This window comes from Carassius gibelio, chromosome B13 (genome assembly GCF_023724105.1).
Source record: "Carassius gibelio isolate Cgi1373 ecotype wild population from Czech Republic chromosome B13, carGib1.2-hapl.c, whole genome shotgun sequence".
In the NCBI taxonomy this organism is placed as follows: Eukaryota; Metazoa; Chordata; class Actinopteri; order Cypriniformes; family Cyprinidae; genus Carassius; species Carassius gibelio.
The window spans coordinates 19,647,818-19,661,846 of NC_068408.1; positions in this window are offsets into that span (position 1 = coordinate 19,647,818).

Genomic DNA, 14,029 nt, shown 5'->3' on the forward strand with positions numbered 1-14,029 from the left:
TCGCGAGCATCTGTTCCACCCGGGGCATCGCTCTATAACCGTGCTCTCCCATCCCCACTACGTTCCCATAGTAGTCTGACGAGGGGATGTAGAGACGGGCCGAGAATGGACGTTTCCACGACCTGGCGATCTCTTCATGCAGGCCCCGGCTGGGAGGTGGCTGACTCGTGCGCAGGAAGCGTTCATCGAGCTTGCTTCCCTGCGGTTCAGCTGTTTTCTCGGCGGGCCAATCAATATTTAACTTGGCCACCGCGCGAGTAATCCACCTCCAAGAGCTCCTCATACTGCGGCGAGTGGGGTGGCGAATCCCTGTCGAGCGACTCCACGTCAACCTCATCGGAGGAAGAGAGGCGGAGCGTCGACCCCTCTCCCTGAGTGGAAGGAACCGCTGTGCGTGCTTCTGACTCTAGGGATTGGGTGCCAGATCTGGCAGAAGTGGAAAGAGATAGGGACTGGCCCGTCTCCATTCCCTCCACCAGATCCACTTGCGAACCCCACAAGTGCAGCCGCTGTTCTGCCTCGGCAGAAGCGGGACCAGCACAGCGGGGAACGCTGGCGAAGGCCCCCTCCTCGAAGAGGGCCCTCCGGGAACGAAGCAGCCGCACCGACATACGCTCACAGTGCGGGCAGTCGGCCCCCTCGAGAGCCGACTCAGCGTGCTTCGAAACCCAGGCAAACCACGCAAAGGTTGTGTGTATCCCCACCCGTTATATATCTTGGGCAGGGAGGAACACACAGCCTATAACGCGATTTGGAATCGCCAGTGTCAGTGTGTTTGACTGGCATGTCTAGGAGCTCTTAAACTGGACAGACAACAGTAAATAAGACTCACAGACAAACAGTTTGACATTCACACACAGAGCGCTTGCTGAAAGACGCGAAGCTGACGCCAGCTGCGTGGCACGTGCTTTTATAGCTTCCTGGTCGCTTACGTCACTCCGCCGGTGACGTCACGCTCTTCCATTGGTCTGATTTCACACAATATTCAGAGTCGCGCACGCTGGGCGCGTTCCCCAAAGCGCATTGACACAGCTCGAGTTCCTGAAGAGGAACTTGCCTTGAACTCTCCCACTCCAACAGCGCCTCCTGCTGGCAGAGAATGAATTGCTTATTTATATATGCTGCCACAAATACTTCAAGTCACACAAAACACTGGACTATGGTATAAATGAATTCAACTGTATAACAGTTTCATTGCAATTCATGTTAGAATTAAAGAACAATAAACATAATACATATTACCGTTGCACTTATCTGGACATAGTAAATGCAGTTTTTAAGCGGTTGTTGACTTCCTTTCTAAAACAGCAACAACAACAATAACATTACCATGATAGATATATATCTATGGATGGTTAACACTTGAACACTTCGAACCACCAAGCATTGGAGCATGTTCTAGTACACCCCCAAAATGAAATCAAGACTTTGTTAAAGAGCATAATAGGACCCCTTTAAAACAGCTTTTGTCCTAGGTTCATTTGCGCATGTTTTTCAGGTAGCTTTGCATTGCCACAGTTCTTCTGGATTGAGTCTGTCTCAGTTTGTTCTGTTTCTTCATCTAATTCCAGACAGACTGATGAAAGTGAGATCAGATCTCTGTGTGGAGCACTGACTGCTGTCAGACTTTTGCAAACAAAAGTCTCTCTGGATTATTACAATTAATGGCAAAATTAGTATTTGGAATGTAAACTGATATTTACTACTGACACACTGCAGAAAAATATAAAAATTACTGGCTTAAAAACATTTTTTTAGCTTATCATTTTGGCCACCACTGTATATACCTTGAAAAAAGCTTTGAGAAAATACAGATGTATAGACATAGTTATATATGCATATCCACAACTAAATATATATAGTTGTATATATTTGGTTGCATGCCGTGCTTCGGTTCCAAATCAGATAAACTAGTGACTGTTGTTTAGCAGTTTATTCTGTTTCCTCTTGTCCACTCACTGAACCATGTTATCTGAAACATCAGCAGTTTTCAGTAAACAGAGTAACGGTGCTCTGAACACACAAATTAAAAGGTGAAATGATAAAATATAGCAGTTCTGACCCTTGTACAATGCTAAAGACATACTGATTCTCTCTCAATGCTTTATCTTAAAGGGGTCATATGATGCTTTTTTAAAGATCATTATTTTGTGTATTTGGTGTAACAGAATATGTTGACATGCTTTAATGTAAAAAAAAAAACAAACATTGTTTTTCAAATACTGTACATTATTGTAGGTCCTCAGTTGCTCTGATTGGCCAACTGACCCAGTGCATTGTTATTGGTCGAACACCGCAAGCACTCGTCTTAAATGTAACACCCCTTTCCATAATAGTGAGCTTCAACTTTCAAAAATAAATGTAAAGACAGTTAATAATGTCCTTAGTTTTACCATCAGTTCAAGCTTGAAAGAGGAACAGTCACGTGACAGACACAGTGATGAAGCTCGTATGTATTTGCAGTAGACAAGCCACGGACGGTTAAGACAACTGACTCCACTGTGTGACCCTGTCTCTTTTTCTCCCTTTCTCTCACACACACGCACACACAACGCGCAAAACTCTGCATTAGAACAGTCAATAGCAAATACTTAAACTAAGAACAAAACATACTTACAGTAGCTGATTTGTAACACTCCAAAGAGAAAGGAAAAACTGAAATCACATCATAAGACCCCTTTAATGTAAATGTCTGCTTGTCTGCTTCACATATGCTTAAGAAATTTGAGCATGACTCTTGTATTATGATCTGAGACACATAATCTCTGTCCCTGGCACAGAGGTTTTCTTTTCTTCATGTGTCATTCTGAACTGAAGCAGGGCCTCACTAATGACACAGTGAGGAATCGAAACCCCACATCTGCTGGAGGCTCAGGAGACAGACTAAGGCATTGTGGGAACGGTTGTAAATACTAGGTAAAATGCATGCTTTGTGTTTGCAGATTTCATTTAGATTCGAGTATTTCAAGATATTAATAATAATTTACTGATTTTTTAAGTCATCCTGCAGCCCCCTAAAAGTTTGCTGAGGTTCTGTAGTTAAGAGCCATTGATGAAACACTGAGATCTTTTGAGAAAACAATCTAAGAAGCAGAAGCCCTGTCAAAAGTCTCAATTTGATCTCATTGTCGTCTAGGGAAAAACTGATATATTAAAATGAGATTTAAACTTTAAGATTTTTTTTTCTTATGGAAAATTAGCTTAAAGTGAAAACAGCCTTGATGGGTTTTTAATGCAGCAGTTAAGATCCAACCTGCAGCTGTTTATATCTCAGTATTTCCACATGTCTCGTATCACCCGTACTCCTTCAGTATTACAAATGAAAGCTTTTAAGTGACTGATTGAGACTGCAAGGGTTTGTTTTTCTTCCTGATGAAAGCCCACTGGAGAGAGATGAAGTGGGTGGATAGTGCGAAGAAAAAGAAGTGAACAGCTGCATGTACCGAAGAGTTCTTGGAGTTTTCTTCCCATGTGGATGTACAAACGCCAGGGATGACAAACACACAGCTGTTGAGGGGTTAACCTCAGTTCCCATCCCTGCAGTCACTAAATGAATGTGAGCGCAGTCACGCATATGTAAACTCATAAACACATAAATAACTATGCTAACACATAAGATCCAGTTGTGTTTTGGGTTCACAGCATATTCACCTCCCCACATTCACAGTTACAGACAGGAAACAAATGCAGCCGAGGCTAAAAGCCATTGCAGACCACTCCACTAAATCAAGAGCATAAGGACATTTCGGGTTAACAGCTCTGACATTGCTTAACAGCTTTTAATGTGTTTTCCTTTATAGATCCCCTACTGGCGATTACATAAGGATCTAGTGAGGGAAAACTCACTGACAATGATCATGTTTGTTTGAGATTTGGGTTGCTTAGGTTAATTTTTAATTAATGAAAAATAATATAACTTTATGAATTAGAGGTAATGCATCTGGAGGACACACCAGAAGTCCAACTGAAACCTACATTCTGACACCTGAAATCTTTCAGCAGCTGCTTTCATGATTGTTTCTCATTTGCTGTTTTATTATCTGTCATAGTTGTTTAAAATCCAGTCGTTAACCATGTTCATTATGAGGTTTATCCATCTTCAGTGACGGTTATATCTTATAATTGAAATGTTTTGCTTTAGCTCTAAGATTGTGCTATGGTGACTGATGAGGTGTGGGGATGGGTGATCATAACAAATTACATTTTACATAAACGTGAAATAAATAACATTAAATTGACCTGTCAACTCAATAAGAGTAAAAAAATTGGGTCCTAAACAAATGATACCCAAAAGCACATTTAAGTATACTAATGAAGAAAGTACTTTACAGCCCAGTACTACACTACAAAATACAGAACTCTAGCTGTTGTTGTTGTTTGTCCTGAAGCAAACTTACAAACTTTAAAGTGTCTGTAAGACAGCTTGAATGGGCCTTCACTGGTCTGAGTACTAAAGCGGAGGGACATGAAGGTGAAACAGAGGGAGGAAACACTAAAAACAGATGCTCCCTTGCCTCTAACCTGTCTCCTCTCATCAGTGCATTGAAGGATCAGCGCTCTTACTCCAGTGCTTCACCCTCATCTGCCCACTCCCAGATGGGTTTCTAGAAACAGCCCACCTAAGACCAGTAGTGCTGAGATTTGAACTTATATACTTGAATGAACGACAACCTCCCTTGAGTCTTCCTAACATCTTTAAATAGCTTTTTTTTTACCCTTTACCCTCAGTCTCACCCTTGTCTCATGTAGTTTAAAACATTCACTGTTCCTGGTCTTGAGAGAACAGTGCATCTTTGCCAGATCATTTTAATGTAACTATGACACAACACAGAAACTAATGTCAATATGAGTAATACAATCATTTTCTCAACTGATTTGTTCAAAAACACTGATTCATTCAGAAACAAAACTAGTGACTTTATGCGAGAATCACTGAATCATTCATTTAAACAATTCATTCAAAAATGCTTTTTTATTAAGGAACAAAAAACAAGGAACTTTGCAAATAAGTCACTGAATCATTTATTCAACCAATTTGTTATAAAAATGCTGATAACATAAGATTCAAATAAATGTGTCCCAAGGCACATTATTTAAAAAAATTTCTCAGAAAAAAAAATTACTGTTTTGTTAGATACTGTTTTTAAGTGTGGATCAACGCACAGTTTAAAGGCTGATATTACTGACTGCTCATCATGTTTTGGAGGAGATTTCGGTTTAGGACTAAAAACACAAATAATAAGAATTACAAACATGACAGGTATTCGTGAGATTGATGGTTGAAGAGACTCCCCAAGAGGTGTTATTAATAATCAATATCTAACCTGATGAAACATTATTATTTACTGTTTAAATGTGATTTATTATGTGTTATATTTCATCTGGAACAAACTTAACTTTTGTAAAGATATGAACAGCACAATAGCAAAATAATTGTTTATGTAGTGTGTTTAAATAAAAATAAAATAAGTGAAGTATAAGTATATGAGGATTGTAACTGTGACAGGATGATTGAAAGTTTGGGTGATGGTGACAGGTTACACGTTGACTGTGCAAATTTATGCATTCATGGTATGGTAGCATGTCCAAAATTGTAACGTCAAAAGTACAGTATCTCAAAATCTTTGAATATTTCCTGAGATCAATCAATCAATCAAAAAAAATAAAAAATCTTTAAAGTATGTTCATTTATGCACTTGCTGGCCAATCAAGCACAGCAATATCATGGTCAGCAAACCACTTGGAAGTGATTTTGGCACTGTGCAGGTGCTAAAGTCTGGCTGGAAAAGGAAATCAGAATTTCTATAAAGGTTGTCAGCAGATGGAAGCATAAAGTGCTCCAAAATCTCCTGGTAGATGGCTGCATTGACTTCGGACTTGATAAAATACAATGGAGCAACACCAGCAAATGTCACAGCACCCAAAATTCAAACTGATTTCAGAAACTTCACACTGAACTTTAAACATCTTGAATTCTGAGCCTCTCCAATCTTCCTCCAGACTCCAGACCTTCATTTCCAAATGAAATGCTAAATGAATTTTTTTTTTAATCTGAAAACAGGACTTTGGACCACTGAGCAACAGTCCCGTTATTTTTCTCTTGAGCTTAGGTAAGATGCTTCTGATATTGTTTCTGTTTCAGAAGTGGCTTGGTAGCCCTTTTCCTAAAGACGTCTGAGTGTGGTGACTCTTGATGAACTGACTCCTGTTTTAGTCCACTCCTTGTGAAGCTCTCCCAAGTGTTTGAATCAGCTTTGCTTGACAGTATTCTCAAGCTTGCAGTCATCCCTGTTGCTTGTGCACCTTTTCCTACCCAATTTCTTCCTTCCAGGCAACTTTGCATTTAATATGCTTTGATACAGCACTCTGTGAACAGCCATCCCTTTCAGTAATGATCTTCTGTGACTTACCCTCTTTGTTGAGGGTGTCAATGAAAATCTTCTGGACCATTACCTAGTAAGCAGTCTTAACCCATTATTGTGGTAAAGAGCAAGAGATACCCAGAATTTATACTGTAGGGATCGTCATTTAATGAAAATCAAATATAAATATTCTAATATTTTGAAATTCTGTATTTTTGACTTTCGTGAGCTCTAATAATAATATAAAAAACCTTTTGAAATGTTATACTTAACACGTAATTAATCTAGAATATATGAAAGTTTCACTTTTTTAATAAATTACAAAAAAATTAAACTTTTTTTAAAATATTATTTTTTTTCTAATTTAAATCACTCACCCATCTTCTGATTTCTGATTCAATAAAGAACAAAGGGGACTTTATTAATGAGACACTGAATCATTTATGTAACCAATTCATTCAAAATGCTGATTCATGCAAAAACTGTTTGTTGAACTGAGACTCATGTCAGTAAACTGTTTGCAGACCAAAACACACAAAGTAACTGGTAATATTTTGTCTATAATGTATGTTACTCAGTATTAATATCTTCTTTATTTAACTGTTGTGATTATAACTTACGTATTATGATTAAATATTACTAGTCCAAATATTCTGTAAACACAGCAGAAAAAATACTAACTTTCCCCATGCAAAACCCTATTTTTGATGATTTCGAAATCATTTTTCACTGATTGAAAGATTGTAACTATAATAATCTACCCAATTTGATTGAATTTACTCCAGATAATCAGAATCAGAACGAGCTTTATTGTCAGGTATTTTTACACATACGATGAATTTGTTTTCATGACAGAAGCTTCCACAGTGCAACAGAATGACAGCGACAGAACAAAAACACAGAATAAATTAAAAAATAAAGAACAAGTAAATAAGAAATAAAAATATACAAATTTACAATTGCATGTGCAGGTATATTCCAATAGACAGTTTTGTATGTACAGGTAAATTATGTGCAAATTTGATGTGTAAACTAAGTGTGTGTGTTAGATAAATCAGTGTATGAGTGTATAAATAGTGTTGTGTGTTCCACAGTTATTGTCAAGTGTTCATGCGATGGATTGCCTGAGGGAAGAAACTGTTCGTGTGTCTGGTCGTTCTGTTGGTCGAAGCTCTGTAGCGTCGTCCAGGCGGCAACAGTTCAAGGAGAGAGTGAAGGGTCCAGAGTGATTTTGCCAGACTTTTTGCTCACTCTGGATGAGTACATTTCTTGGAAAGAGTTGTATCTATAATTCGCTCAGAATAATGACAATGCTTTACAGTTCACTCTTACCAAAATGCCACTGAACAATAACTACATTCTGTGTGTAAGTCAGGATTTGCATAGATTATACTGAAACAAATGTTCCTGCAAAGACAGAAAGCCCTGAAATCACTCAAATTGTAAAGTCAGCCAATAGTTCCCATGAAGAAAATACTTTATAATAAATATATTAAATAATGTCTAAATGAAAATCCAAATGAAGATTAGAGGGGGAGATGTACCAATTTTAGCATATATTATAATTTGCTCAGAAAAAAAGGAAAAGCAATTGCAATTTAAAGTGTAAAAAAAAGTGTAAAAAAATAACCAAAAGATGAATAAATGTGTGCAAATACGCCCATCACAAGTTAAAGAACAGGAAGCCTGTTTTGGTGAACAATACCATATTTGTGCAGCCATCAATGCATCATCCATGGGAACTTGTGGCTGTAAGTGCCATCTCAGCCAAGCATAACATTTCCATAGCTTACCAAAAGCATTCATTCTTTCCCCTGCTGAATTTAGGGACATAACAGTGGCACACTACAGGCCTGTGCTTCACGGGATGGAAGAGGCCCAATTCTTAGCCCACTTTAGTCCAAGTGTTACGTCACTTATTGATGAATCCACCCATGTAATTTGAGCAAATCATTCCGTAATGCTGCCGAATGAGCAAGAGAGGAAAAATCCATGAAGTAGTTTAATGCGCTGATCAATTTCAGGCATGCTCTTTTCAGCTACAAAAAGATCACACTGTAGAATTGAATATCTTACATTCTGTTTATTTGTGACTGACTAACTGTACATTATACACAATGACTGCTACACTTATTATATTAGATGTCCTTGCCAACTAGATATCTACACATTGTTTCATATATCACTACAGTAACACTAGTATCACTTATGTTTTTGTATTTTCAGTATAAATCAGACTTTTAGCACACCATGTTTTTCTGCAGAATTTCATAGATTTCACCTCAAAATCAGCTATAGATTCCATTTTGTTATCACATTTTATGTATTATAATAATATTTAGAGGTGTAATATTATGACAACAAACACTTACCCATCACCCATATTTCTAGTCCACAGCACACCAGCACTGTACACTATTAAAAATCCACTGACAGAAAAGAAATTATTATAGTAAAGTTTGAAATGGCTTGAGTTTTCCCTGTGGTGGGCGCAAAATGTCACTATAGTCAGTCTTGCAAACTGCTGAAAGTGCGTTTGCACCCAGTTAACAGCTGTCAGTGCTTGTATGTCCTTGCATTTGTTTGGAGGCTGCAAACTCTGTGTTGTCATGGCCTAATGCTGACACCTGCTCTATTAAGTACAACACAAGCAGGGAAAGTGTGTGTGTGTGTGTCTGTGTTGTGTAGCGGCAGTGTTATGTGAGATGCAGATGGATTGTGCCTCATTCTGTGATAAAGCACAGTTTTATCTCTGTTTGGACCATGGATTTCAATAACATCACAGAGAGAACTCTTTATGCCCCACTTCCTCAATTTAGATCCTATCACCTTCACTGTAGATGAATGTAAACTAGCCTTCCTAGGGCACCATTTCTTTATCTTCCCCTTTAAATGCTTCTTCATTATACGTCCTCCCAGTTTTCTGCAGGTTCCACTGAGAATCCTTCTATCAGCATCTCAAGAAAGAGAATGAAATCATTTAGTCACTGTCTCATTTGGAGCAGTCCTCGGGTATTTCCTCATCAGCTTTGAGATGTAAGAACAATTTAGGTCTTTCACTTGCTGTGGTCTGTATACTGTAGGTGCTTAGCATTCTATTTTGAGATAGTAGTTAGTATCAAAGCAGCTGATGATGGAGAAATTGTAATGGTCCAACTCCACAGAGAAAATTCCCATATAGCACTGGGACAGCCTGTCCTTGACCAGCAGTGTGAGTGAAAAATGAGTGCTAAGTTTACTGTGTGTGTATTTTATATAGCTTCCTATATTTTAAATGCATCCTGTTTATGAAAGGGAACCAGCAATTGTGGTCAGTACCTTTTTAAGGGATGTTAATACATTTATTCCTCAAGAAAGCATTGAATTGATCAAAAGTGACCTTAAAAACTTTTACATTGTTCCAAATAAATTATGTTTGCTTGCACTTTCTTTTCATCAAAGAATCCTAAAACAAGACAGTTCCACAAAAATATTAAGTGATTTCAGCATTGATAATAAGATTTTTTTTAACTAAATCAGCGTATTAGAATGATTAGAATAATTTTTACTGCATTTTATATATTTTTTAAATTAGATATTTTTTGCCAAATTTAAATATATACATATATTTTTTACATTTTCATTATTATTATTATTATTATTATTTTAGTCAGTCAAACACTCTACAGTCATGCAACTTCATTTTATTAAAATGACCCTTGGCTCAAAAATGTACACAATTTTACCATCCTTAAATATGTTCCTGCAGACTTTCCCAAATCATTGCAGAAAAAGCCTTTCAGATTCGGTCTAGGCCTGTTTAAAAGACGTTTTGAGCTGCAGCTCCTTGTTTTCACCCCCCTCAGGACAGCAGGAGGCACTTATGTAATGGTGGCACCTACACAGCACACAAATGTGCACACACACCACTGTTTTTTTCACATTTAAAAAAAACATGCCAGTGTAGATCCACTACATCCTATTTTACTTGCACAAACACACAGATCCAGGACGCTGGGGCACACACCATTGACAGTAATGGAACAGCTTTTGCATCTAAACAAAGCAGGATTCAGCTGCTTAGTTTTGCACTCATTCCCCTTCTACAAGTCTGTAAAGTAGTGAAACAAAGTGGCAATGGAGCTTAGTGTCGGAAATTCTCTCACTGCTGATCTGAGGCTCCACTCGTCCCTCTTTGGGTGTCTCGAGTGAAGGCAATTGGACAGCAATGGCCCAATCAAGTAGTTCACCATACCATGAAAAAGGCCAGATAATCTTAACTATAAGCACAAAGGTCCTCTGTAAGGAAAGACACTTTTGTGGTGCTGCTTTGTGGGTCGGTTGGGGCTCGGGTGAGGGTTGCAGACTGGTTCTTTGAATTGCTTAATTTAGCCACACAATGGCTTCGCTTCACAATGAGCGACTACGAACTAGTCTACTTTGACTAAAACTGCACACTGTCAGATTGCTCCGCAGTGCCCGACTGAAGCAAACCCTACTGCGAAACCGTCCATTTAAGTAAATGTATAATCCCATTTTGTGCCCATGTACAATCATAGAAATGGCAAGAATGTAGGCTATTGGTAAGAGTTCCACAGAGGAGCTGAAGTAATTAAAGTATGGCAGACATTAGTGTTAGTCTGCTTTCATAGAGAATTTATGATATTGCTCGGAAATGTACAGTGTGCTGTCCAGTCCCCTTGGTGTTTTAACGTATAGAACAATTTAGCTTTATTCCCAATAATTTACTCTTTGATTTCATGTCTCCTAACTACCTGCAGGACATTGGTACGATTTTCCATCCTAAATTAGTACAAGCATGATTCTGTTTATTCCTAGTACTCATTTGACGAATGTCATGATGGCATTCCTTGTTCTAGTTAATTATAGCAGCATTTGTGAAAGGGGTAAATGACCAGAAAATATGGCAGGTATTATAAAATATGGCAAGGATTTTCATCCAAAGAAACCCTAAGGGATTTCTGTAAGCTCTCTCCAACAAAATGACTAAAGATCCTGTCTTTATCAATCAGATCTGATTACAAACTGTTCACATTATTGCATGTCAAGAATTACTTTTGCCCCTTGGTTAGTCCACTTTAGACATTCTACAAACTATAAGTAACTTTTGTCAACTAACTGTCAGTGAAGGGATAGTTCACCCAAAAATGAAAAGAGGTGAATGTGCACTAAAATGTATGGGTTTGATCAGAAAAGATATGGTAAGTGTTTTGTCCCTTTTAAAGGTTGATTTTAAGCTAATTTTTTAATTTTTTAAAATGCCTATTTTTAACATTTCATATTCTGCCAATGCATCATTACATTCTGCATAATACAATTTTATTTTAATATTTTATTTTAATTTTTGCAGTAAGAACCACAGACTTATTTTTAGCTACTTTGCAACTCCAAAAGCTGTCTATCTTGATTCATCAAACTCTGAAACTGAGACTCGTTGAAAAGTTAAATGAAGCCGCAGGAAAAAAGGTAAACAGCTCATTATCTCTCGCTCTCCGTCTTTCTCTCTATCCATTATTGTCTTGAACTTTGTACTGATGAAAATTGGTTGGAGAAATAAGATGCCCCGGCTGTCATGTCCTATTTGGAACAGGTCCACAGATTACATTTACACTTTTTGTTACTTTCTAAGACAAGACAGATTGTAGAATAGTTTCTGAGAAGGAAAATTAGATAAAACATATTTCCACCTGATAATATTAATGCCTCTATTAATAATGCAATATTAATATCTGCTGAGGAGTTTTTCCTGTGATGGCCAGACAGTGTTGTGTATGTAAAAGTCATACTGTTCTGAAAGGCTTGAAACTGATTTAGCTCAGTGGTAGAGCATTGTGTTAGTAACACAAAAGGTTGTGGGTTTGATTCCCAAGCAACATGTTTAGTAAGAAATGTTAGCCTTAATTCACTAAAAGTTGGTTTGGATAAAAGCCTCTGCTGAATGCATAAATGTATTTTAAATAATCTTTAATGTATGTATACAGTGGACAGTTATCTCAAAGCATTTTGCAGCTGTATAATGTGTGTGACAGTTCTGGAGAGTCTACAGGGTATAATTATAATTCACACTGAGGGTTGTCCTATTTCAACAGGCAAAAGGCAACTTCAGTTATTATAAATTCACTTCACAGTATAAAAATAGTCTGAGTGCAAATAATGATTTCTTATGTTTACAGAAAAGTTCAGAATAAATACTCTTATTGTGTAAAATGTTTATGTAAATTATTCTACAGTTTTTAATGTGTGAAATCACTGTTTGACTTTGTTACTCATATTTAGCAAACAAGTCTTAATAAAAGAACAATGGAACAATTAACAGAGCTTCAAACAAGCTGAGGAGAAAAACAGACGGTTATTGGCCTAGTTTTGTCCAAACAGTTTTGGGGAAGTGATTATTGGACGAAGAGATGAGCTGGTGTATACAGTACAAGGGTGTACAGTACATTTGAGAATGTTTATGCTGCAGTGCGCGCTGCTGATTTAACAGGTTTTGAATTATGCAAATGAATACCTTCAGGCTTGCTACGTTGCTCTAATGTCTAATTGAGCCCCATGACGTTTTAATTTAATGAACTCAGATGAACTGAGAGCCTTTATTTTTGTTTATGGCAGCCCTGGCTCTACACCAAAGCTGCAGTTGCACTTTATAAAACTTATTTTTCATATTTGGGTCAGTTATAAGAGTCAATCATGATCAGCTTAAATAAATTATAATTAAAAGTAATTGTAACTAGTTTATATACTCTTATAATAAATATATATTTTAGATCATTTAAAAATGCAACAAATTAACATATTTAAAATAGCTGAACATTTTTTGGTTTATGCAATTTATGTATGATCTATACAGTATGTCGCACAATCTTGTTGAAAAAAATACTTTTTTTTAAGATCCTATACAGACAACTCATTAGATCTGCTGTGTTCTCTCAGTTTTGGTTATGGTTTGTTTAGCATTACTGCCTTCAGTCATGGTTTCTTTAACAATATTTCTGGCTTTGACGTCAGGTTATAAACAGTAAATGATGAGACATATTTGTTGTCCTGCTGAGACCCCCGGTGAGCCCCCCACAGCCTTTCTATATAGTGTACAACCATGTTGGGTATAATTAGTTATTAAGTAATTAGTTACTGTTGTAGTAAATTAAGGGAAATGTATCTAAATAATTACAATTAATTTTGATTAATTACAATTATTTTTATGAGCTGCCAGTAGTAATTGTAGCAGAATTAAATTGCCTTCAACTAATCTATTCGACCAGCGAACATTTATCATAATTTCATATCAACTCTAAGAAAGGATATTTTCATGGCAACAGAAAATACTTTCATACAGTATTAATGCATCTGAGCATATAGCGAGGATCAAAATCGTAAGGGACATTGATTTGCAAGGCAGAATCAGAAACTCATGTTACTCGTGTAATTTGTGCACAAGAGTTTTATTAACTAAACACTAACACACAGTAGTCTAACAAACAAACATACAATCACTCATACAGGGGAAAAGGCAAATGAGATTTGATGGATGCTACCATCAGGAAAACCAGAGAATGAAGATATGCATTGCCTTGTCCTGGAATGAGCATCTGGATGCAGTCTCAGACGAAAGTCTTGATGGTTTGGAGATTCGGTGGTGTAGGAGTTGCGATCACAGTCTTCTGGGTTTG